Here is a 24,057-nt window from a genome sequence, read left to right as displayed (position 1 = left end):
ACTATCTTTTTTTTTTTTTTTTAACGGTTACAGGTGAAACTTGAAAAATTAGAATATCGTGCAAAAGTTCATTTATTTCAGTAATGCAACTTAAAAGGTGAGAGACATGAGACCGAACAATGCAGAAGAGCTGAGGGCCGCTATTGAAGCATCCTGGTCTTCCATAACACCTCAGCAGTGCCACAGGCTGATAGCTTCCATGCCACGCCGCATTGAGGCAGTAATTGCTGCAAAAGGGACCAAGTACTGAGTACATATGTATGTTTATACTTTTCAGAGGTCCGATATTGTTCTATGTACAGTCCTTGTTTTATTGATTGCATGTAATATTCTAATTTTCTGAGATTGTGGATTTGGGGTTTTCATGAGCTGTAAGCCATAATCATCACAATTATGACAAATCACGGCTTGAACTATCTTGCTTTGCATGTAATGAGTCTCATATATTAGTTTCACCTTTTAGGTTGCATTACTGAAATAAATTAACTTTTGCACGATATTCTAATTTTTCGAGTTTCACCTGTATATCTTAGTGTTGGTTAGACAGAAGGTGAAGAAAGGGCTCATTGACCAATACCACTTCAAACCAGGGGCATGGTAACAAATTCTAAAGGATGCCTCCTGCTTCTTACCTGACTTGCAAATGAGAGTCATAGGAGGTTTATGTTAAAAAAGGGAAAGGATCCCAGTACCCACACTTACTATAAATGGGCCCCTACATTTCACATACAGTATATCAATTCCTGCTCAGGAATATGCAGTCAAGGGTTAGTTTGACATGACTGCAACCATTTAAATAACGACTGAATGTGGACATATTTTTTAACATAAAATAGTAATACACACACACCCACACACACATATACACACACACACACCCACACACACATACACACATACATACACACACACACATCATTCTGGCTTCTTGTTTTCTTACGTCAGTGTTCTTTTATCTTTTTCAAATACATTTCTAATATAACAGAAAATAAACTGCTTAGCATGTAGCTCTGCTGGCCTCTATTCAGCTCTGACTTAATCAACGTCTATAGGAAATATTTGTTTCATACGGTAATAATTACGAGATTCTGGGGACGATTATAAAGGCAGTAAGAGACAAAAGATATCAAACTATGACATGCTGTGATGGAACACAAGTCACAGTTCACTTTGTGCTCAGTAAGACCTAAAGACTACATTACATTGCCTGCTACACAATGTCAACTCGGAAAAGAAAAGAATGGCAGTCAAGGCAGCAGCACTCTTGCTTTTCTGTGTAAAAAACATATTCTGAATAGAAAAAAAAACGAAATATGCAAAACTGCATAAATAGCAAGAGTATGCTCTTTTATTATAAATTACATAACCATACTGTATAAACATGGCACTATTTGAAGAGCAGAGAATTTGAACTCTTTAATTGTTGACTTAATAAAAAGGCCTGGATTCTTTCTTAGATACACAGAATATAGCTGGATACTAACATTTATAGGTAAAGTTGATCCAGGGAATATCCGATTGCCTCTCGGGGGATCAGGAAGGAATTTATTTCCCTGCAGGAGCAAATTGGATCATGCTTTGCTGTTTTTTTGCCTTCCTCTGGATGAACTGTGAGTATAGGATTATAACTTTTTTTTAATGGTTGAACTGGACGGACTTTTGTCTTTTTTCAACCATACTAACTATGTAATTGCCTATCTGTAACATTGATCTTCGAGTTTCAAAATTTTCAATTTGCAAATTTTCACTTTACAAGGAATATCTTTTTTAGCTTAGTGAATAAGGTATACACAGATCCAGCCATGTGCATGCAGAATTGCGGTTTTCTTTGCAAAGTGAAATTTCAGAACATTCACTAAACTAAGTGAAAATCCCCTTACAAAATTTTCAGTTGTTCTTGGTTTGTTTAGCAAAAATAAAAAACCCTGGGTGATTAAATACTACCAAAAGAAAGGTCTATCTGTCTCAAAAATATGATAAAAATTTCAAATGGGTGCAGTGTTGCATGACTGTGCAATTGTCATTCAAAGTGCGACAGCGCTGAAAACTGGCCTGGGCAGGAAGGGGGTATAAGTGCCCTGTAGACAAGTAGTTAATGGATGACATGACAACATATCACCAGCCATCTGACACGCAGGGTTTAAAGGGGCAGACAAAAGCTTCCTTCTCATGCATCAGTGGAAGCAGGTGTGATTCCAAGGGTTCAGAAAGAGAAGGTGCTGTATGAAGCAACAAATGCATCCTTACCAGCTCAAATTTACTTCCAGATGATGAGTGCACCAATATATATAATAGAGGGATCTGGCCAGCAGGCTGAAGTCTGGCATACAGAGTTAATTTAAATGTTAAATATTCATGTTTAACTGGAATATGCTTTTAGTATCAACACGGAAATTTATGTATTGAAAATCTGACTTGTCCACTATTTTCACATCATTTTTCCATCCTAGGTCAGCCCTGCCCAAGACCCAGTGTCATAAGAACACTCATATTCCTTTATCTAATGGATGTAAACACATCCACACTATTGCTTGAATAATAGTTTGTTCTGACCTCTGTTACTTGGAAAAACTAACTGGATTACCTGTACATCTTCAATATATTCCAACATGCAGAGGACACTTCCCAGTATCTAGGTTCTTTACAGCTAATTATTTGATCTGTTGGGTATGGTAGGAAATTAAACAGCTCTGTGCTCTTGAAAGTTATTATAATTAGAGAGATGTGACATTTCATGGAACATGCACTTGGTGGATCCATCAAGTGAACAGAGAAGAACAGAACATGAGTATTGACTTAAAAGCGAATTTTAAGTGATGTGGATCTGGGCAATTAAATATCACCCTCTGTAAAAAGTAAAAAAACTAAGCTGGTCATGCACACAAATTAGCGGCTATTTATTAACATATTAACCTAACTACAGAATATGTTTTATTCCATTTAAAGCTTAACTCCAGACAGGTAGGAAATATAGATTTGAAATACAAATATAGAATCTGTCTTAGCTGTTAAAGTACAGTATCTGCAATTCTAACATTTTTACATCCAGGTCTGTGCTCCAGTAAACCCTGCCAGAGGACACAGCCAGGTCATCAGCCTAGGTTCCAGCAGCAGCAGCACAGCTTGGTTAAAAACACCCCCCAGACAAATGGATGGACAGTTATTAACCACTTGCCTTCCAGAGGATTTACCCACCTTCCTGACCAGGCCATGTTTTGCAATATGGCGCTCTGTTATTTTAACTAACAATTGCGCGATCATGCAATGCTGCACCCAAATGAAAATGTTCTTTTTTTTCCACAAGTGGAGCTTTCTTTTGGTGGTAGTTGATCGCCTGTGCATTTTTAATTTTTTGCGCTATAAACGAAAAAATAACGACAATTTTGAGAAAAAAAAAAAACAAAAACTATATTTGACTTTTTGCTATTAAACATGTCCAGTAAAAAAATTATAAAAATCGAATTTAGTCATAAATTTAGGCCAAAATGTATTCTATGTCTTTGATAAAAATAGAGCTTTCTTTCGGTGGTATTTGATCGCTTCTGCGGTTTTTATTTTTTGTGCTATAAACAAAAAAAAGGCCGACAATTTTGAAAAAAAAAAATATATATTTTTGATTTTTTTGCTGTGAAACATGTCTAATAAAATTTTTTTAAAAATCTAAATTTGTCATAAATTTAGGCCAAAATGTATTCTGCTGCATGTCTTTGCTAAAAAAAAATCCCAATACATGTAAATTAATTGGTTTATGTGAAAGTTATAGCTTCTACAAATGGCGGTATAGATACTGGAATTTATTTATTTCTATACTAGTAATGGCGGCGATTAGCAACATATAGCAGGACTGCGGCGGGCATTATGATACCGGGGGGGGGAACTGTCACTGACATCCCCAGTGACACCACTACAGTGATCATGGCGAATAAAAAGCACTGACACTGTACTAATGGCACTAGGCAGGAAGGAGTTAACATCTGTGGTGATCAATGGGTTAACTGTGTGCTTTACTGTGTAAGCATATTGCTTTGTATGGCTCTGCTATGCACAGCCATACAAAGCAACGTACAGGCGCTAACAGGGGAGAGAGCTTTATTGTTTACATACCGGTCTCTCCCCCATCATTGGTACTCGGCTATCGCTGTGTGCCAGCTTGGAATCACCGGCCGGGACCCAGTGATCGACAGCTAAGGCCGCCAATAGCAGTATGGGTAGGGCTCACACATGCCCCCTACCCGGAAATGCAAAATCACGTATATATTCGTGATTTTGCGCAGCCCTGCTGCCCTGTAGCAGTATTTCTGCTATAGGGCGGCGGGAAAGCGGTTAAACAGTAGCACATCAATTAGGCAATTCTTCCGTTTGCACTGCTCTACAATTCTGTCTGCATGTTCTATTTCAGCAAATGAGTAATGCAAACATCCTGAATGGCTCCTAGTGCTGCTTTCTTTCACAGACTGAGTGCTGTTGTAATCAAGATTACAGGAGAATAATATCAAGGTAAATGCACATATTGACAATCCATGCATTAAAGTGGACCCATCCCCTCCAATAGGCAAAATCAGTGCTGCATGCAGGTCTACATGCCGATATCAAATCATCCTGTTTAATTAGATGGCGCTCCCTGCTCGGGTGATGTTGCCAGATCTTGTACTACGCATGCATGAGATCTAAACCATATGGTTTCACAAAATACTTTTAAATTCTTTTAATTTATTTTAAATGCCCCAGATGGCTTCTGCTAAATGTAATATTCTGTACTTTTCACTTTTTTTTTCTTCTTGTAGCACACCCTTGGGTGATGCTTGGCTAGATATATAGGTTCAGCTCCCACCTGAATCTGGTGACACCTCTGATTATACCCAGAACACTTCGACACTCTGAGAATATTTTATATGGGTTTTATTGAAGGAGACAAACCCGGAAAAAGAACTAGCTGATTTAACACAGGTAATGTACATAAAACACAGATACCACTTTGCATAACACAGTTAGTAAGAAGTCACAATTCACTCACCAAAAACTCCAAAACATACTAATATCACATTGACTAGGGTGACATTGACACATGAAACAATAACTGTTAATGAGATTTAGCAGCTTATTGACATTTGTTATAGCAGTACTATCTAGAGCAGAAATGTCCTACCTAACCACTGATCAGTGGGATAAAACTTAAAGTCTCTCAACGTCGGGGCCCTTTAATCAATGGAAGAGCGCTCACTCTGCATGGGAGAGTATTTGTAATCCAGGGGTAGCAGGATAGCACAGTCTCCTTTAAGCAGAATCTTTCAGTGAACATTGCAATAGAAGAAACACAACACTTCAACAAGATCTTTACCATACAGGTGAAATCCTGATATACTGACACTTGCTCAGTATATTCAAAGCAGCAAGCTTCTGTGGGGACTTGGAACTAAACACACTCTTCAGCCACAGCACAAGTCTTGAGGAGACAAACCAGTAATATACAGTGACAGAGTTCTCTCATCAATCAGCAGCAGGAATAGCTAATTCTTAGCAGCTTGGGCTTTCCAAGATCTGTGTCACTCTGAGAATTAGAGAGCAGGCTTTCTAATGACCATTCTCCAGAGATGAACAGAAAATGCAGCAATATCAAAATCCCCTTTCATCACAGAATACTCGCTGTTTCTGGATTGTCCTCTAGATAGCATTAGACAGCAGTAGAAATCCTCTCTCTTTCAGCAGCTCCAGACTTTGAGAGACATGCACTTGAGTGGCTGTAATCCTGAGTGTCAGGCAGGAAAATCCTTAGTTTGCACACTGTCCTCCTGCAACAATTTCTCTGCTACACACTCCCAGCCCATCCCATGGGCTCTAGCAGCACAAAGAGTGAGACTCTTTGACTTTACACCAGGAGCCCTTGCTCCATGCAGTCCCCTGAAAATATCTGCCTCCCCACATGTGCTTCTTCCTTTTTCCTCTCTCCTTTCCTCCACAGCCAATCATAAGTTCAGCTGCAACAGTGCTGCTATGGGTGGATCCTTCTCAGCTATAGCAACAACCAATTAGAGCACAGTCCTGCTTTTCCTGTCTGTCACTCACAAAGAGAGAAAAGAAAAAAAATGCTTTGCAACTGCTGTTTAAGATTTAAAGCAACCAGCACATCTCTACATTCTTGTTCTGTTATAATTTGCAAGCGGGGTCTAACTGTTGGTAGTTTTTATATAGCAGCCTCAGGGAAATAAAGGACAATTGATTTGTTTGCAATAGGTCGAGGGAAGAGTTAGCAGGAGTACCCCATAAAGCAGCCTCTCTCAACCTTTTCAACATAGAGGAATCCTTGAAATACTTTTCTGGACTCAGGGAAACCCTGCTAAAAATGACTATATCTACAACTCATGATACATTAGTGTGATGGTTAGTGGGAAGAATGTTCCTTACATTTGTGGACATTAGGAATAATTAATTGTGACGGACACAGCGTCAGACCCCACCCCTTCTCACCAACTTGTGTCCGAAGGACTAGCCAATCTAAAACCGCGCTACCACTTGCGTAACAATGCCACTCTCAGCTGCACCCTACACAAAGATTTTCCAGCTCACTGGACCCCAATCTAGGTACCAGCAGCCTGAGAGCGATTGTTACTGGGTCAGGTTAATTATGCAATTAACCCTTCACACTGCCACCACCACCTTTTTACAGAGAAGGAGGAAACTCACAAATCTTAGCAGTAACATTATGATGTTTGAATAAGTATCTGTATACACACTGTCACCACAGACAGATGTATCCAGAGGTTTGAAAACACAGTAGCACTCTTCAGAGACAGGGATCCTTAGTTTGCATTAAAGAGCTTTAGAAACAGTTCAACACTTTTCCTAAAATAGGATTTAGTACTAAAAAGGTCAAAATGGTGCAATAAAAATATTGAGAGGAAAAACACAACAGAGAGATAAAGAAAGACGTTTAAGAAGGTAGGATACCTGCAGAAGTCCTTGGGTTAAGCAGAGTTCAAGTGTCCTGAACAAAAGGGTACTTTTTCTCCTAAAGTTGGTTCCTGATGTTAAAAGGGAGAATCTCTCCATCATTCGCTCCAGGCATGACAGCCTGTTTTCTAGTGTCCCAGCAGGGGGTGTCTACTGAAGCCAAGGGCCAAATCGCCTCATTTGGGGAGGGGGTTTAGGTGGAGACCCAGGCTAGGACCAAATCCCTCACGAGTTTATACCCTGGCCAATAACCTTCACTAGGTACATGTAGCAGCCTTGCCACTGGTATATTAATATGCAGAATATTATCCTGAACGTCCAGACATCAAATATGACATATCTTACCGTTCCAGATAAAGACATATTGTTTTCTACTCTCGTGTAGGTGCCACATAGGGGTGTAAGGTGACTCATATTAAACTGACCTATCTGAATATGCTTTGTTTTATTGTACCTTGTTCCTGTCGGGATTTATGAATTTGTTTGAAAAAGTGGTTTCAAGGGGGATGTACGTTTTACTGCCACTCTGGAATGCTTTTCATGTCCAGTGACTGACTGATTTATAGCTTTACGACCAGGCCAAGGCAAGAGTCTGACAGACATCATGGGACCAGCTAATTGGGTTTACAACCATGAAGCGTATCCAGCTGTGCCCTGTGCACTCAGCACACACAGACCACATTCCTTGCAAGGGGAGGGGGGCTGGAGGGAGAGAGAATGATATTTGCAGAGTATGATACAAGATGGTAGATCTTTAACAAAATGGTTGTCCGCGTCCAATCACCACATTAATCCCTTACAGATAACTAACAAAATCAATGGTGTCAGTGGGAACTTATCGGAGTCAGAATTTGCTCATTGCTCAGGGAACTGCTAGCAACCTCTGGAGGAACGTTATGGGTCCATGGAACTTGAGAAACGTTGCCATAAGGTAAGCGCAGGCACAGAGGCCACACAAATTGTGATGACGTTTGTGGATGATGAAATGTGTTGAACAAGGTCAGGGTCACATCCACTTGCTAAATATGCAAGCTCACATCAAAGGCAGGAACAGCTAGTGGAGCTGCACTCTTTTACTGTAAAATAGGTGGGTCATCCTGGCTGCCATGTCATGTTTTTTTTTTTACTTAATAAATGGTTTTATGGGATAGAAGATTTCTTTTGTCTCTACATCAGGGGTGTCAAACTGGAGGCCCACCAGCTGTCGTGAAACTACAAGTCCCATCATACCTCTGCCTTTGGGAGTCATGCTTGTAACTGTCAATCTTGCAATGCCTCATGGGACTTGGAGAGCCGCCAGTTTGACACTTGTGCTCTACATTATATGTTTCCACTGGGAGTGTTGAGAGATTTAAAGAAAGGGGATTCGAGTTTGGGAGTCTTTGCCTTAATGTGTATGCACTGGAAATTGAGAGAGGAGTCAAAATAGGGTGATTTGAGTTTGAATATTAGAACAAGTATTGACCCACTAAACAAGGGGTCGGCTCATCTGGTGAGTGCATCACTAAGAAGACCTTGCTTTCCTTTGGCACAGTCATTTTGTAACCACTTCCACGCCACCCTATAGCAGAAATACTGCTACAGGGTGGCATGGGTGCACAAAATCACGTATATATACATGTGATTTTGCGGTTCCGGGTAGGGGCCACCATTAGCGGCCTTGGCTGTCAGCACCCGTCAATTTCCGAGGATTTCCGATGGAGGTGAGACCTGTATGTAAACAATACAGATTTCTCCCGTCAGCACCTGCACACTGCTTTGTATGGCTCTGCATAGCAGAGCCATACAAAGCAGTGTGCTTGCAGTGAAACACACACACAGCCCCCATAGTAAAACAGCACACAGTCAACCCTTTGATCGCCCCACATGTTAACCCCTTCCTGCCCTGTGCCATTAGTACAGTGTCAGTGCTTTTTATTAGCACTGATCACTGTATTGGCGTCACTGGGGATGTTAGTGACACCAAGTCAGTTCCCCCCAGTGTCCGAATGCCTGCTGCAGTCCTGCTATAAGTCGCTGATTGCCACCATTACTAGAAAAAAAAAAATCTCTCTCTCTCTCTATATATATATATATATATATATATATATATATATATATATATACACACATATACACACACACATACACATACACATACACATATATATATATATATATATACACACACACACACACACATACATATATACACCGCCATTTGGTAAACGCTATAACTTTCACGTAAACCAATAATTTGTAAGTATTGGGATTTTTCTTTTTTTTAGCAAAGACATGTAGCAGAATCCATTTTGGCGTAAATTTATGATGAAATTTTATTTTTTTTTACTGAACAGGTTTAATAGCAAAAAGTCAAAAATATTGTTTTTTTTCCTGAAAATTGTCAGTCTTTTTGTTTATAGTGCAAAAAACTTAAAAACGCAGAGGTGATCAAATACCACAGAAAGAAAGCTCCATTTGTGGGAAAAAAGGACATCAATTTCATTTGGGTGCAGCGTTGCATGACCACGCAATTGTAAATTAAAGTAACGCAGCACTGTATCACAAAAAATAGCCTTGTCAGGAAGGGGGGGGGGGGGTAAATCCTCAGGAGGCAAGTGGTTACAGTGTGAATAATGTACACTGTTTTTCACTGGATTTGGATAATACTATTTGGGGATTTTGCACATTTGCACTTTTTAGTTGCATCTACATGGTTGACATGCCATGTGTGTTCATGAGGTTAATTGTGCTACTGAATGCATTGATCTATTATAAGAAAGCATTCACAGTTTGTTTATTGCACATTTATAGGATTCATAGGCTGTATGCACTATTTTAATGTGTCAATCCATTTTAATTTGCTATTTAAGTTATTAAGGAGGTGTTTGTTTACAAGCATCATTATAATTTTTTGCACTTTAATACCTGTAGGAGTAAGAATTTATTAGTGTATAATGATCATTTCATAAATCTGTGTAAACTTGTAAATAGCACTGATTTTTAAATTATATATACTTTTAAACTGCGTTGGCGGCTTTTTAAGAGGAAGAGGACGGTGTGAGGTCTGCTTTAAAGTATACCTAAAGGCAAAACTTTTTTTTTCTAGTTTTGGATAGAGCAGAGATGGATTTGAACACCTGTTATGTTTTTATTGCTGTCTCAGCCCACCAGTAGGAAAGTCTCAGCCTATTTGTCCTGTTTACCATTATCATCAATGGTGAAAGTAAGAGAAAAACAAAATTTTGGTTTTCCCCAGAACAGCAATAGAGAGGATATCCTCCAATGGGGACTGTAGTCCTGGTGATCGGGGGGGGGGGGGGGGGGGCCCAATAGATCTCCTTAATTTGCAGGGATTGCCTCTCTTGTTTTGTAGAGAACAGGAACTGGAGGTAAATCTCCCCAACATCTGAGACACAGTTTGGGATAAAAAAAAAAATCTGACAAGGATTATAATCTTCCCTTACTCCATCCAAAATGAAAAAAAAACAACATTTTGCCTATAGTTCTACTTTAAATAATACATTAGTTTTATATGATTACATAACTGCATGATTTTATTTTTATTTTATTGTCTGAAGTTTATCTTTGACAAACCAACACATACCTGGCTTGGGAAATCAGTCATCATAAGCCACGGATCTTACCATTGCTGGACAGGTACTAAAAAGCCGCCTTGACATGTAAAGCACACAAGCCATATTTGCATATGCAGCCAAAGCATATAATCGTAGGATAGGACTAAGATTTATACAGATGGGTATGTAATGACCAGGGGCGGACTGACCATTTTGGAAACTCGGGCACTGCCCGAGGGCCCGGGGTCAGTAGGGGGCCCCATGAGATGCCCCTGGTACCTTTCCCCTATTGCCCCATGTTCCCCTATTGCCCGGGGCCCCATGAGTTGTCAGTCCACTCCTGATAATGACTACAGTATTGAACACACAGAACAGAGGAGACATAGTCAGTGGTTTTACCTTTTTATTTAGGAAGTCTTGATAAAGTCGATTGCCCAAATTATTTCAAACCAGCAAGCAGGAACACGTTACAGTAAATCGTATGCTGAAATCTTAAAACAGTATTAAACGCAGAAGCAAATGTTGATTATATTGAGACTTGCCAATTCTTAGATGTAGTGGCTGCATTGGTTTTCTTTTTTAAGCTTTCTTCAATTCTTTGCTGGGTGATCCAGCCAGTAAGTCTGTTGGTTTTCAACAGAACACGCTCTCTTCCGGATTTATCAGTTAGGCTACGTTCACACTAGCCTTGTGTGCAGGCGGCAGAGAGGCGTTTGAGAAGCGTTTTTACCGCTTCCCAAACGCCTCTGCCAATTCTGCACATTACAGCACATGGTGCTGTTCTAACGGGAGCGTTTGCGTTGCGTCGCGGCAAAACGGACGCCTCTGGACGAGTCAGGAGGCGTTGAAGCCTCCTATTCTCGTCTATGGTGCCGCTCCGCAAACGCCCGGCCGGCGTTTGCGGTGCAGTTGCGACGCGGTTGCGGGGTGTTTGCGGAGCGGTAACACCACTCAAACTGCATTATAGGCATTTGTGGGGCATTATTAACGCTTGGCAAACGCCTAGCAACCGCCGCTAAACCACGCATGCGGCGTTTGCGGAGCGTTTGCCGAGCGTTAAAAACGCTCCGCAAACGCCGGACCAACGCTTGCCAAACGCTATAGGGGCGTTTGGCAAGCGTTGGCAAAACAGCCAAGTGTGAACGAGCCCTTACAGGGATGAGACAAATCATCTACCACTAAATGGGGTGCTTACAATGATCAGCTTTTATGTAAAACTTATCTCAAAAGAAAAAAATTGTTGCTTTAACTGCTTAAAGTATTAGCTGGAGTTTGACTTCAGGTTTGTTAGTGTATTTAAATCTGCTGGTACAGCTAACACTCCCTTCCCCAGACTGACAATGCTGCTGTCCAAATGTTCCCTTTGTGCTCATTCTTCCAGGGTAAGAGCACTCTAATACATAAGGTGTGTTACTTGCCAGATCACAGGTGAAAACAGAGGGGAAAAAGCCTAAGGCCTCTTGCATGGTACTGATGTTTGAACATCAGCATTTCTGGACATAATTTCAGGTATTAATATTGGACTTATTTGCGCATATTTGCAGTGGCGTCGCTAGAGGGGTGCATGGAGCGCAGATTACACCTGGGTGACACCAGGCCCAGAATGGTCTGGACACTAGGCAGAACATGGAGCCCCTATGATCAAAGCCATCCTCACAAACAATAACCATGGCAAGTCCCAGCCTTGCACATTCTACCAACGATAGGTAAATGACACACCCATTGGGGGGGGCGCAGAAGGAGCACATGGGGACTTATGTGCGTGCGTGTCCATTCCCTGATTAGATTGATGTCTTCTTCTCCTGGTCAGAACATCTAATGTCCTCAGTGAGCCAAAATACTAACTGGCAACATAGATTTTTTTTTTTTTTTACAAAATCAATACACAGGACTACATGCCTGGGTGCACAGGCACAATGAAAACAATGGGCTGTATTTTATGTCAGAAAAAATGCTGTACATCTGAAAACCAAGACTTTTTAGGCAGCAGTGTGCAAGAGGCCTAAAAGAAAAAAACCAATGCAGCCACCACATCTAATTATTAGTAATGCAATACATTACATTTTTGGTTTTGGCTATATTCCACTTTAATTTTTCTACGCAGGTGTAGTATTAGGATGTACTTCGTGATGGAGGATGGAAAGCTTGGGGTTCCTGACATATATAAAGTTTTTTGGTTTTTTTTTTACATTAATGTATTGTCTGTATTAAGGTACAAAACCCCCCACTACTTGATTCCCCCCCCCCCGCCAATCTCTAAAGACTTACCTGACTCCTCTCTCATAGCAGCACTGTCCTACCAGTAGCACTGATCCCATAGCTTCCTGGTCTCACAGGACACTCAGAGCAGCAGAAGCCATAGGCTCCTACTGCTGTCAGTCAAATTCTGTATGGAGGGAGTAGGGGGCGTGGTCGTGCTACGCTGTGTGTGTCTATGGATTCACACAGCCCAACTTGGGAGCGAGCCCACATGGGGCCCCAGCTTGCTAAGGGAGCACCCAAGGGAAAGGAGGAGTGAACAGAGGAGTCAAAATAGGGTGATTTGAGTTTGAATATTAGAACAAGTATTGACCCACTAAACAAGGGGTCGGCTCATCTGGTGAGTGCATCACTAAGAAGACCTTGCTTTCCTTTGGCACAGTCATTTTGTAACCACTTCCACGCCACCCTATAGCAGAAATACTGCTACAGGGTGGCATGGGTGCACAAAATCACGTATATATACATGTGATTTTGCGGTTCCGGGTAGGGGCCACCATTAGCGGCCTTGGCTGTCAGCACCCGTCAATTTCCGAGGATTTCCGATGGAGGTGAGACCTGTATGTAAACAATACAGATTTCTCCCGTCAGCACCTGCACACTGCTTTGTATGGCTCTGCATAGCAGAGCCATACAAAGCAGTGTGCTTGCAGTGAAACACACACACAGCCCCCATAGTAAAACAGCACACAGTCAACCCTTTGATCGCCCCACATGTTAACCCCTTCCTGCCCTGTGCCATTAGTACAGTGTCAGTGCTTTTTATTAGCACTGATCACTGTATTGGCGTCACTGGGGATGTTAGTGACACCAAGTCAGTTCCCCCCAGTGTCCGAATGCCTGCTGCAGTCCTGCTATAAGTCGCTGATTGCCACCATTACTAGAAAAAAAAAAATCTCTCTCTCTCTATATATATATATATATATATATATATATATATATATATATATATATATATATATATATATATATACACACACATACACACACACATACACATACACATACACATACACATATATATATATATACACACACACACACACACATACATATATACACCGCCATTTGGTAAACGCTATAACTTTCACGTAAACCAATAATTTGTAAGTATTGGGATTTTTCTTTTTTTTAGCAAAGACATGTAGCAGAATCCATTTTGGCGTAAATTTATGATGAAATTTTATTTTTTTTTACTGAACAGGTTTAATAGCAAAAAGTCAAAAATATTGTTTTTTTTCCTGAAAATTGTCAGTCTTTTTGTTTATAGTGCAAAAAACTTAAAAACGCAGAGGTGATCAAATACCACAGAAAGAAAGCTCCATTTGTGGGAAAAAAGGACATCAATTTCATTTGGGTGCAGCGTTGCATGACCACGCAATTGTAAATTAAAGTAACGCAGCACTGTATCACAAAAAATAGCCTTGTCAGGAAGGGGGGGGGGGGGTAAATCCTCAGGAGGCAAGTGGTTACAGTGTGAATAATGTACACTGTTTTTCACTGGATTTGGATAATACTATTTGGGGATTTTGCACATTTGCACTTTTTAGTTGCATCTACATGGTTGACATGCCATGTGTGTTCATGAGGTTAATTGTGCTACTGAATGCATTGATCTATTATAAGAAAGCATTCACAGTTTGTTTATTGCACATTTATAGGATTCATAGGCTGTATGCACTATTTTAATGTGTCAATCCATTTTAATTTGCTATTTAAGTTATTAAGGAGGTGTTTGTTTACAAGCATCATTATAATTTTTTGCACTTTAATACCTGTAGGAGTAAGAATTTATTAGTGTATAATGATCATTTCATAAATCTGTGTAAACTTGTAAATAGCACTGATTTTTAAATTATATATACTTTTAAACTGCGTTGGCGGCTTTTTAAGAGGAAGAGGACGGTGTGAGGTCTGCTTTAAAGTATACCTAAAGGCAAAACTTTTTTTTTCTAGTTTTGGATAGAGCAGAGATGGATTTGAACACCTGTTATGTTTTTATTGCTGTCTCAGCCCACCAGTAGGAAAGTCTCAGCCTATTTGTCCTGTTTACCATTATCATCAATGGTGAAAGTAAGAGAAAAACAAAATTTTGGTTTTCCCCAGAACAGCAATAGAGAGGATATCCTCCAATGGGGACTGTAGTCCTGGTGATCGGGGGGGGGGGGGGGGGGGCCCAATAGATCTCCTTAATTTGCAGGGATTGCCTCTCTTGTTTTGTAGAGAACAGGAACTGGAGGTAAATCTCCCCAACATCTGAGACACAGTTTGGGATAAAAAAAAAAATCTGACAAGGATTATAATCTTCCCTTACTCCATCCAAAATGAAAAAAAAACAACATTTTGCCTATAGTTCTACTTTAAATAATACATTAGTTTTATATGATTACATAACTGCATGATTTTATTTTTATTTTATTGTCTGAAGTTTATCTTTGACAAACCAACACATACCTGGCTTGGGAAATCAGTCATCATAAGCCACGGATCTTACCATTGCTGGACAGGTACTAAAAAGCCGCCTTGACATGTAAAGCACACAAGCCATATTTGCATATGCAGCCAAAGCATATAATCGTAGGATAGGACTAAGATTTATACAGATGGGTATGTAATGACCAGGGGCGGACTGACCATTTTGGAAACTCGGGCACTGCCCGAGGGCCCGGGGTCAGTAGGGGGCCCCATGAGATGCCCCTGGTACCTTTCCCCTATTGCCCCATGTTCCCCTATTGCCCGGGGCCCCATGAGTTGTCAGTCCACTCCTGATAATGACTACAGTATTGAACACACAGAACAGAGGAGACATAGTCAGTGGTTTTACCTTTTTATTTAGGAAGTCTTGATAAAGTCGATTGCCCAAATTATTTCAAACCAGCAAGCAGGAACACGTTACAGTAAATCGTATGCTGAAATCTTAAAACAGTATTAAACGCAGAAGCAAATGTTGATTATATTGAGACTTGCCAATTCTTAGATGTAGTGGCTGCATTGGTTTTCTTTTTTAAGCTTTCTTCAATTCTTTGCTGGGTGATCCAGCCAGTAAGTCTGTTGGTTTTCAACAGAACACGCTCTCTTCCGGATTTATCAGTTAGGCTACGTTCACACTAGCCTTGTGTGCAGGCGGCAGAGAGGCGTTTGAGAAGCGTTTTTACCGCTTCCCAAACGCCTCTGCCAATTCTGCACATTACAGCACATGGTGCTGTTCTAACGGGAGCGTTTGCGTTGCGTCGCGGCAAAACGGACGCCTCTGGACGAGTCAGGAGGCGTTGAAGCCTCCTATTCTCGTCTATGGTGCCGCTCCGCAAACGCCCGGCCGGCGTTTGCGGTGCAGTTGCGACGCGGTTGCGGGGTGTTTGCGGAGCGGTAACACCACTCAAACTGCATTATAGGCATTTGTGGGGCATTATTAACGCTTGGCAAACGCCTAGCAACCGCCGCTAAACCACGCATGCGGCGTTTGCGGAGCGTTTGCCGAGCGTTAAAAACGCTCCGCAAACGCCGGACCAACGCTTGCCAAACGCTATAGGGGCGTTTGGCAAGCGTTGGCAAAACAGCCAAGTGTGAACGAGCCCTTACAGGGATGAGACAAATCATCTACCACTAAATGGGGTGCTTACAATGATCAGCTTTTATGTAAAACTTATCTCAAAAGAAAAAAATTGTTGCTTTAACTGCTTAAAGTATTAGCTGGAGTTTGACTTCAGGTTTGTTAGTGTATTTAAATCTGCTGGTACAGCTAACACTCCCTTCCCCAGACTGACAATGCTGCTGTCCAAATGTTCCCTTTGTGCTCATTCTTCCAGGGTAAGAGCACTCTAATACATAAGGTGTGTTACTTGCCAGATCACAGGTGAAAACAGAGGGGAAAAAGCCTAAGGCCTCTTGCATGGTACTGATGTTTGAACATCAGCATTTCTGGACATAATTTCAGGTATTAATATTGGACTTATTTGCGCATATTTGCAGTGGCGTCGCTAGAGGGGTGCATGGAGCGCAGATTACACCTGGGTGACACCAGGCCCAGAATGGTCTGGACACTAGGCAGAACATGGAGCCCCTATGATCAAAGCCATCCTCACAAACAATAACCATGGCAAGTCCCAGCCTTGCACATTCTACCAACGATAGGTAAATGACACACCCATTGGGGGGGGCGCAGAAGGAGCACATGGGGACTTATGTGCGTGCGTGTCCATTCCCTGATTAGATTGATGTCTTCTTCTCCTGGTCAGAACATCTAATGTCCTCAGTGAGCCAAAATACTAACTGGCAACATAGATTTTTTTTTTTTTTTACAAAATCAATACACAGGACTACATGCCTGGGTGCACAGGCACAATGAAAACAATGGGCTGTATTTTATGTCAGAAAAAATGCTGTACATCTGAAAACCAAGACTTTTTAGGCAGCAGTGTGCAAGAGGCCTAAAAGAAAAAAACCAATGCAGCCACCACATCTAATTATTAGTAATGCAATACATTACATTTTTGGTTTTGGCTATATTCCACTTTAATTTTTCTACGCAGGTGTAGTATTAGGATGTACTTCGTGATGGAGGATGGAAAGCTTGGGGTTCCTGACATATATAAAGTTTTTTGGTTTTTTTTTTACATTAATGTATTGTCTGTATTAAGGTACAAAACCCCCCACTACTTGATTCCCCCCCCCCCGCCAATCTCTAAAGACTTACCTGACTCCTCTCTCATAGCAGCACTGTCCTACCAGTAGCACTGATCCCATAGCTTCCTGGTCTCACAGGACACTCAGAGCAGCAGAAGCCATAGGCTCCTACTGCTGTCAGTCAAATTCTGTATGGAGGGAGTAGGGGGCGTGGTCGTGCTACGCTGTGTGTGTCTATGGATTCACACAGCCCAACTTGGGAGCGAGCCCACATGGGGCCCCAGCTTGCTAAGGGAGCACCCAAGGGAAAGGAGGAGTGAACAGTGCCGGTGGGGGATTCCAGAAGCAGAAATAAGGGACAGATCCAAAGCAAGTAATTATAGCATCATTTTTTATTTTAATGAAAATAAGTGTCTTTACAATCATTTTAAACCTTCTGATTCTGCCATTCCTCTTATGAGGTTCCTTGGTAATATGGTGTAATCTAGGATAGGTGGGTATATTAGCTGGACTTTCTGGATAATGGAAAACATTTGCAATGAGTTAAAAATTTAGACTTAGTAGCAGGTGTACATTTGCCTTTTAAAACTCCATTGTAGTTCAAGGAATGGAGATTGAAGCATTTAATTATTTGCAAATAATTGGTATGTAGAGAGGGAAAAAGATTCACACACACCAAAAATATTTTGGAACAAGTAGGCACTGAGCAGTACCCAGGAATACCATTGAATGATAAATATTTTCACATTTAAAGTGAAACTGAACTGAAAAGTGAAGAACTCCTAATTGTGCCTAAGCACTACTCTAAAAATGTAACCTCTCTTTTGAATTCCTATTATAAAAATAGCAATACAGTTCCTGGTAAGTGAGTGTACATAGGCAATCCCGTGCCTTCAGCCTCATAGCTTTTTATCTGCAGTGTAGTCTCAGCAGATTTGGTGATGTCACTCATGTGCTGCTCACTTGCTAGAGAATGATGACATGAGGAAGCAAAGCCCTGCCTCTACCAGGATGGACACCTCCACAGAGAGACATAGTACAAAATAAAGCATGGTGGTGTCGATTTACTAACCGTGAAGAGTACAAAATCTGGTGCAGCTCTGCACAGAAACCAATTAGTTTCCAGGTTTTGTCAAAGCTTAACTGAACAAGCTGACATTAGTAGTTGATTGGCTACCATGCACAGCTGAACCAGATACTGAGTGCTCCAGTTTTAGTAAGTCAACCCAGGTAACTAATGGGAAGGATCAGCAGCAGGGAAACACAAGGCAACAAGGGTGACTAGTGATTTGCCCTCAGCCTGCCTTTTTGGCACAGCTTTCAGGGTAATGCTCCTTTTTAATTAAACATAAATGTAACTTTGTATTCCAGTAAGTTACCCTTAATAAAAATGCAAAATAAAGGTGCAGCGCTAAATATGAATAACCAGCAATATGACTCATGCGATGAAAATCATATGAATAAATCAGCAATATGAATCAAATAATCCGAACAAGTGACAGATCATACAATAAAGTGAAAATTAGTGCATAAAGTGCCAAAAGTCCACATAAATTGGTAGACGTGAAGTCTTAATGTGAGACCTCGGGTTAGGAGTGATCCTTTCCTGAATCTTCTGGTGAAAATCAAATAACAGAATTTCACACTCACCAGATGCGCAATTACATTGCTGGTCCGGAGGCCATCTTATCTACACACATGGTCAGTTTGTTTTTGGTTGCTTTCTATGTTCACCTGTGACTGGATAATAAATACCTTTGAAGCAGTATCACGCTATGTGGCATCCTTTTCTTGGGCTCTTGATGAGTCTAACCACCCACAGGAGTCTCTTGACAAGGAGAAGGAAGCTGCTGCCATCTACGGTTTATCCAGGGAGTAATCCATACCAGGTTATAGATGCCCCATTAGATGACCCAGCTGACCTGAGAAATTGTGTTCTCAAATGCGCAATGTAATTGCGCATCTGGTGAGTGTGCAATTCTATTATTTGATTTTCACAAGATTCAGGAAAGGATCACTCCTAACCCGAGATCTTACATTAAGACTTCACATCTACCAATTTCTGTGGATTTTTGGCACTTTATGCACTAATTTTCACTTTATTGTATGATCTGTCACTTGTTGGGATTATTTAGGATTCATATTGCTGATTTATTCATATGGTATTCATCACATGATTCATATTGCTGGTTATTCATATTTAGCGCTGCACCTTTTTTTTGCATTTTGATCTTGGGAGGTTTTTTGGTACCTTTTTTGGTGTCCCAGCTGTTCTACTTATAGCGCTCACTTCTGCGTTTTTATACCCCTAATACTTACACATTCTGAATTGAAATGTATAGCTTGACTAGTGCTTAGTTGTTCAAGCTTATGTAAGGGGGACTTATAACTGGCTAGATGTTGATGCCAAATTGTACCAGTCCCCTCCCTGCTTCTTCTGGGCTAGGACAACAACCCACTTGCTGGTAGCTGGATGCCTTTGCTATATTCTGCCAAATTCCTAGGCATACAGTCAGGTCCATAAATATTGGGACATTGACACAATTCTAAAATTTTTGTCTCTATACACCACCACAATGGATTTGAAATGAAACAAACAAGATGTGCTTTAACTGCAGACTGTCAGCTTTAATTTGAGGGTATATACATCCAAATCAGGTGAACGGTGTAGGAATTACAACAGTTTGCATATGTGCCTCCCACTTGTTAAGGGACCAAAAGTAATGGGACAGAATACTAATCATAAATCAAACTTTCACTTTTTAATACTTGGTTGCAAATCCTTTGCAGTCAATTACAGCCTGAAGTCTGGAACGCATAGACATCACCAGACGCTGGGTTTCATCCCTGGTGATGCTCTGCCAGGCCTCTACTGCAACTGTCTTCAGTTCCTGCTTCTTCTTGGGGCATTTTCCCTTCAGTTTTGTCTTCAGCAAGTGAAATGCATGCTCAATCGGATTCAGGTCAGGTGATTGACTTGGCCATTGCATAACATTCCACTTCTTTCCCTTAAAATACTCTTTGGTTGCTTTTGCAGTATGCTTTGGGTCATTGTCCATCTGCACTCTGAAGCGGCGTCCAATGAGTTGTGAAGCATTTGGCTGAATATGAGCAGATAATATTGCCCGTAACACTTCAGAATTCATCCTGCTGCTTTTGTCAGCAGTCACATCATCAATAAATACAAGAGAACCAGTTCCATTGGCAGCCATACATGCCCACGCCATGACACTACCACCACCATGCTTCACTGATGAGGTGGTATGCTTAGGATCATAAGCAGTTCCTTTCCTTCTCCATACTCTTCTCTTCCCATCACTCTGGTACAAGTTGATCTTGGTCTCATCTGTCCATAGGATGTTGTTCCAGAACTGTGAAGGCTTTTTTACATGTCGTTTGGCAAACTCTAATCTGGCCTTCCTGTTTTTCAGGTTTACCAATGGTTTACGTCTTGTGGTGGACCCTCTGTATTCACTCTGGTGAAGTCTTTTCTTGATTGTTGACTTTGACATAAAATACACCTACCTCCTGGAGAGTGTTCTTGATCTGGCCAACTGTTGTGAAGGGTGATTTCTTCACCAGGGAAAGAATTCTTCGGTCATCCACCACAGTTGTTTTCCGTGCTCTTCCGGGTCTTTTGGGGTTGCTGAGCTCACCAGTGCGTTCCTTCTTTTTAAGAATGTTCCAAACAGTTTTGGCCACGCCTAATGTTTTTGCTATCTCTCTGATGGGTTTGTTTTGTTTTTTCAGCCTAATGATGGCTTGCTTCACTGATAGTGACAGCTTTTTGGATCTCATCTTGAGAGTTGACAGCAACAGATTCCAAATGCAAATAGCACACTTGAAATGAACTCTGAACCTTTTATCTGCTCATTGTAATTGGGATAATGAGGGAATAACACACACCTGGCCATGGAATAGCTGAGAAGCCAATTGTCCCATTACTTTTGGTCCCTTAACAAGTGGGAGGCACATATGCAAACTGCTGTAATTCCTACACCGTTCACCTGATTTGGATGTAAATACCCTCAAATTAAAGCTGAGAGTCTGCAGTTAAAGCACATCTTGTTTGTTTCATTTCAAATCTGTTGTGGTGGTGTATAGAGCCAAAAATGTTAGAATTGTGTCGATGTCCCAATATTTATGGACCTGACTGTAGGCCCGCTCACAACATCCCTGGTCGTCGGCCTTAATATTTGGATATAGGAATGTCCACACAAAGAACATATTTTTGTGTACTTTACAGTTTTCCAAGATGGCCATGACATCCAACATCACACTGACATATTATCGATGATCCAAGTTCGAGATATGACAAAGATGCAGCCTGTAGTATCTGAATCAAGAGAACAGACAACACATGTTGCTCACTTTATCATCCCAAGTTTAATGTGTCTAATTATCTGTGCAATGTGATCCATTTCTGTTTCTTTATTTATAGTGGCAGCACAGATCACATGAAAAAGTGCATCAGTTTGTATTAGAGAGTTACCATTGATAACATATTGGATACTAAACAGAGAAAATGAATGTCAAAACAAACTGAACAAAGATAGCATACACCAAGTGTGACTAACCTCTTTCGAGGAGAACAGAACACGTTGCTTACTTGCTTGTTCCGAGTTTAATGTGAGCTTATTGGTTGTTAGTCTCCTGAAGTCACACTTCAAATCTGTAGAGCTCCCTCTAGCTGCAGTCTAGTAATAGAATTACTGGGGGGGGGGGGGGGGTTATTCATTTACTTGCTACACTTCCTGCCAGAACTCTTCAGCATGGAATGCCATACACAGGAACAGACATTCTGTAGCAGTCATTTGGGTGCGGAATGCCAGCACATATCTTTAAAGTCATTTTACTTTGCAGTGACTCACTCCTTTGGAGTGCCACACGATTGGGACCACTTCTCCACGTATACTAAATGACCAGCATTCAGCCTCTGTCTATCCAAGTGATTTCTTTATTATACCAGTTTCTCTTTCCATGTTCCATTATATAGCTCTTCTCAGCTGGGCACATTACAGATGTTACTTTCATTCCTAGGTGTACTAGTACTCATGTCAGAGAACACTTAGCCTGGCCTAAAAGACCTTTTGGATCTTGCTCACAGTCCACAGAAGGATCGTTTCACATGGGCATTCCGTTTTTTTTTCAGCAGTTCAGTTTTTTTTTTTTAAAGAAAAACTGGATCAATTCACATCAGTTTCCATCAGTTTTTTTCCATCCTTTACCAATGCAAACACAGATCCAAAAACAGACTGTATGTCACATCCATTTTTTTTGTCCGTTTATATCAGATTTTTCATCCGTTCCATTTTCTTCCGTTAAAAAAAAGAAAAAGCAAAAAAAAAAAAAAAAAAAGAAAAAACAGATGTTAACGGAATCTTGGAGAAATGACATTTAAAACAGACAGCCAGTCAGGCACTCTGCCTGGACACTTTTATTGCCCTTCAGCAGAAAGTGTATCACCCTTCTCCAGGAAGAATACCTAAGTTTCAAGTAGACAAGAGTTGATTGCGCAGCTCTGCCCTATCAGCTGATAGCAGGCTAAAGCCTGCTATCAACTGACTTCATCACAGGAGAAGGAAAGTAAGCCCACAACAGAAGTACGTTGCCAATTGTACTTTTGCCAATTTGGTCAGTCTTAGAAGTATGGCCAAAGCTTCTTTGGCCATACTTCTCTTTTAAGACTGACTGAATTGGAAAAAGTACAGCAGGTAATTGGGCAAAAGTCAATGTCTTCTGAATTAACTAATACAATACAGAATATTGTTTTCTTCTTTCCATTTGTTATAGTGGGGGTGGGGGGGTTAAAAGGTATTCTGTCCTCTGGCCTTTAGAATGTGACAAAAAAAAAAAAAGCTTACCTTTAGCGACTGTGATATCACACAATGATAATTATGTATTGAGACTAGCTGCCAATTTACAGTATGTAACCTCTCATTTGTGTTTGCTTAGTAAAGTGTTTCCATCACTTGCAGGCTCGGCCCTGTATTATTATTGGTAACAAAAAGCAAATAAACTTTCTCACCGCTTCACATGTTCTTGCCAAAAACCTCTGAGTGAGCTAGAAATAATACTACGCTGTAAGCCTAATGACCTGATTAAAACAAAAAAAGGTCCTAGACAACAGCTGTATTCACTTGCATCCGCCTTCAAGCGGAACTCCAGGTTTTTTTTCGCGTGTTTTCTTTTCTTTTTTATTTATAAGTTCCTTCAGTTTAAAACAAAATGGCGATAGGAATATGCTTATGTCTTTAGCCCCTGTACTCGTTATTTTCACCCTCAGGCCTGGGAGAAATAAAGCTCCAGACAAGCTCAATCTCTGAAAGTTTAATGCAAGATCAAGACAAGAACGGTTATACAGAACTCCGTAGGCGTTGCTTAATCGTAGGATGACCAATGAAACATTCCATTCTTATCAATATATTTACGTGAAGAACAAACTGCAAATAGCTGAGGGATACCATATAAGGTAGTTCCGTTTACAGAATATGAAACTAGTTTAAGAAAACTGGATGCCAGTTAATAAGACATTTTTCCTTACAAATGGTACCAATGTTCTCTTACCTTCTGTATGCTTCAGAGCTGCCCCAACGTCCTCCTTGATTCAGTGGCGGAGGAACATTCAGGCAGAACAACACTCTGGGGTTTATTTACCAATCCTGTGGCA

The 24,057-nt window shown here is 40.8% G+C and overlaps 1 long non-coding RNA gene across 1 annotated transcript in view; it reads left to right on the top strand.

Annotated features, from left to right (window-relative positions):
- Positions 1 to 4,813: 4,813 nt before the first annotated feature.
- LOC149449419 (uncharacterized) overlaps positions 4,814 to 24,057 on the top strand; it is a 32,872-nt gene continuing 13,628 nt past the window's right edge. Inside the window, exons 1-2 of the long non-coding RNA XR_016315403.1 lie at positions 4,814 to 4,947; positions 7,751 to 7,879. This is a non-coding gene — a long non-coding RNA (uncharacterized LOC149449419). The remainder of the gene's footprint in view (positions 4,948 to 7,750; positions 7,880 to 24,057) is intronic.

This window comes from Staurois parvus, unplaced genomic scaffold, assembly GCF_062004578.1.
Source record: "Staurois parvus isolate SC_StPar_1 unplaced genomic scaffold, SC_StPar_1.0 ptg000619l, whole genome shotgun sequence".
In the NCBI taxonomy this organism is placed as follows: Eukaryota; Metazoa; Chordata; class Amphibia; order Anura; family Ranidae; genus Staurois; species Staurois parvus.
This window is presented reverse-complemented; position numbering and strand designations above follow the sequence as displayed.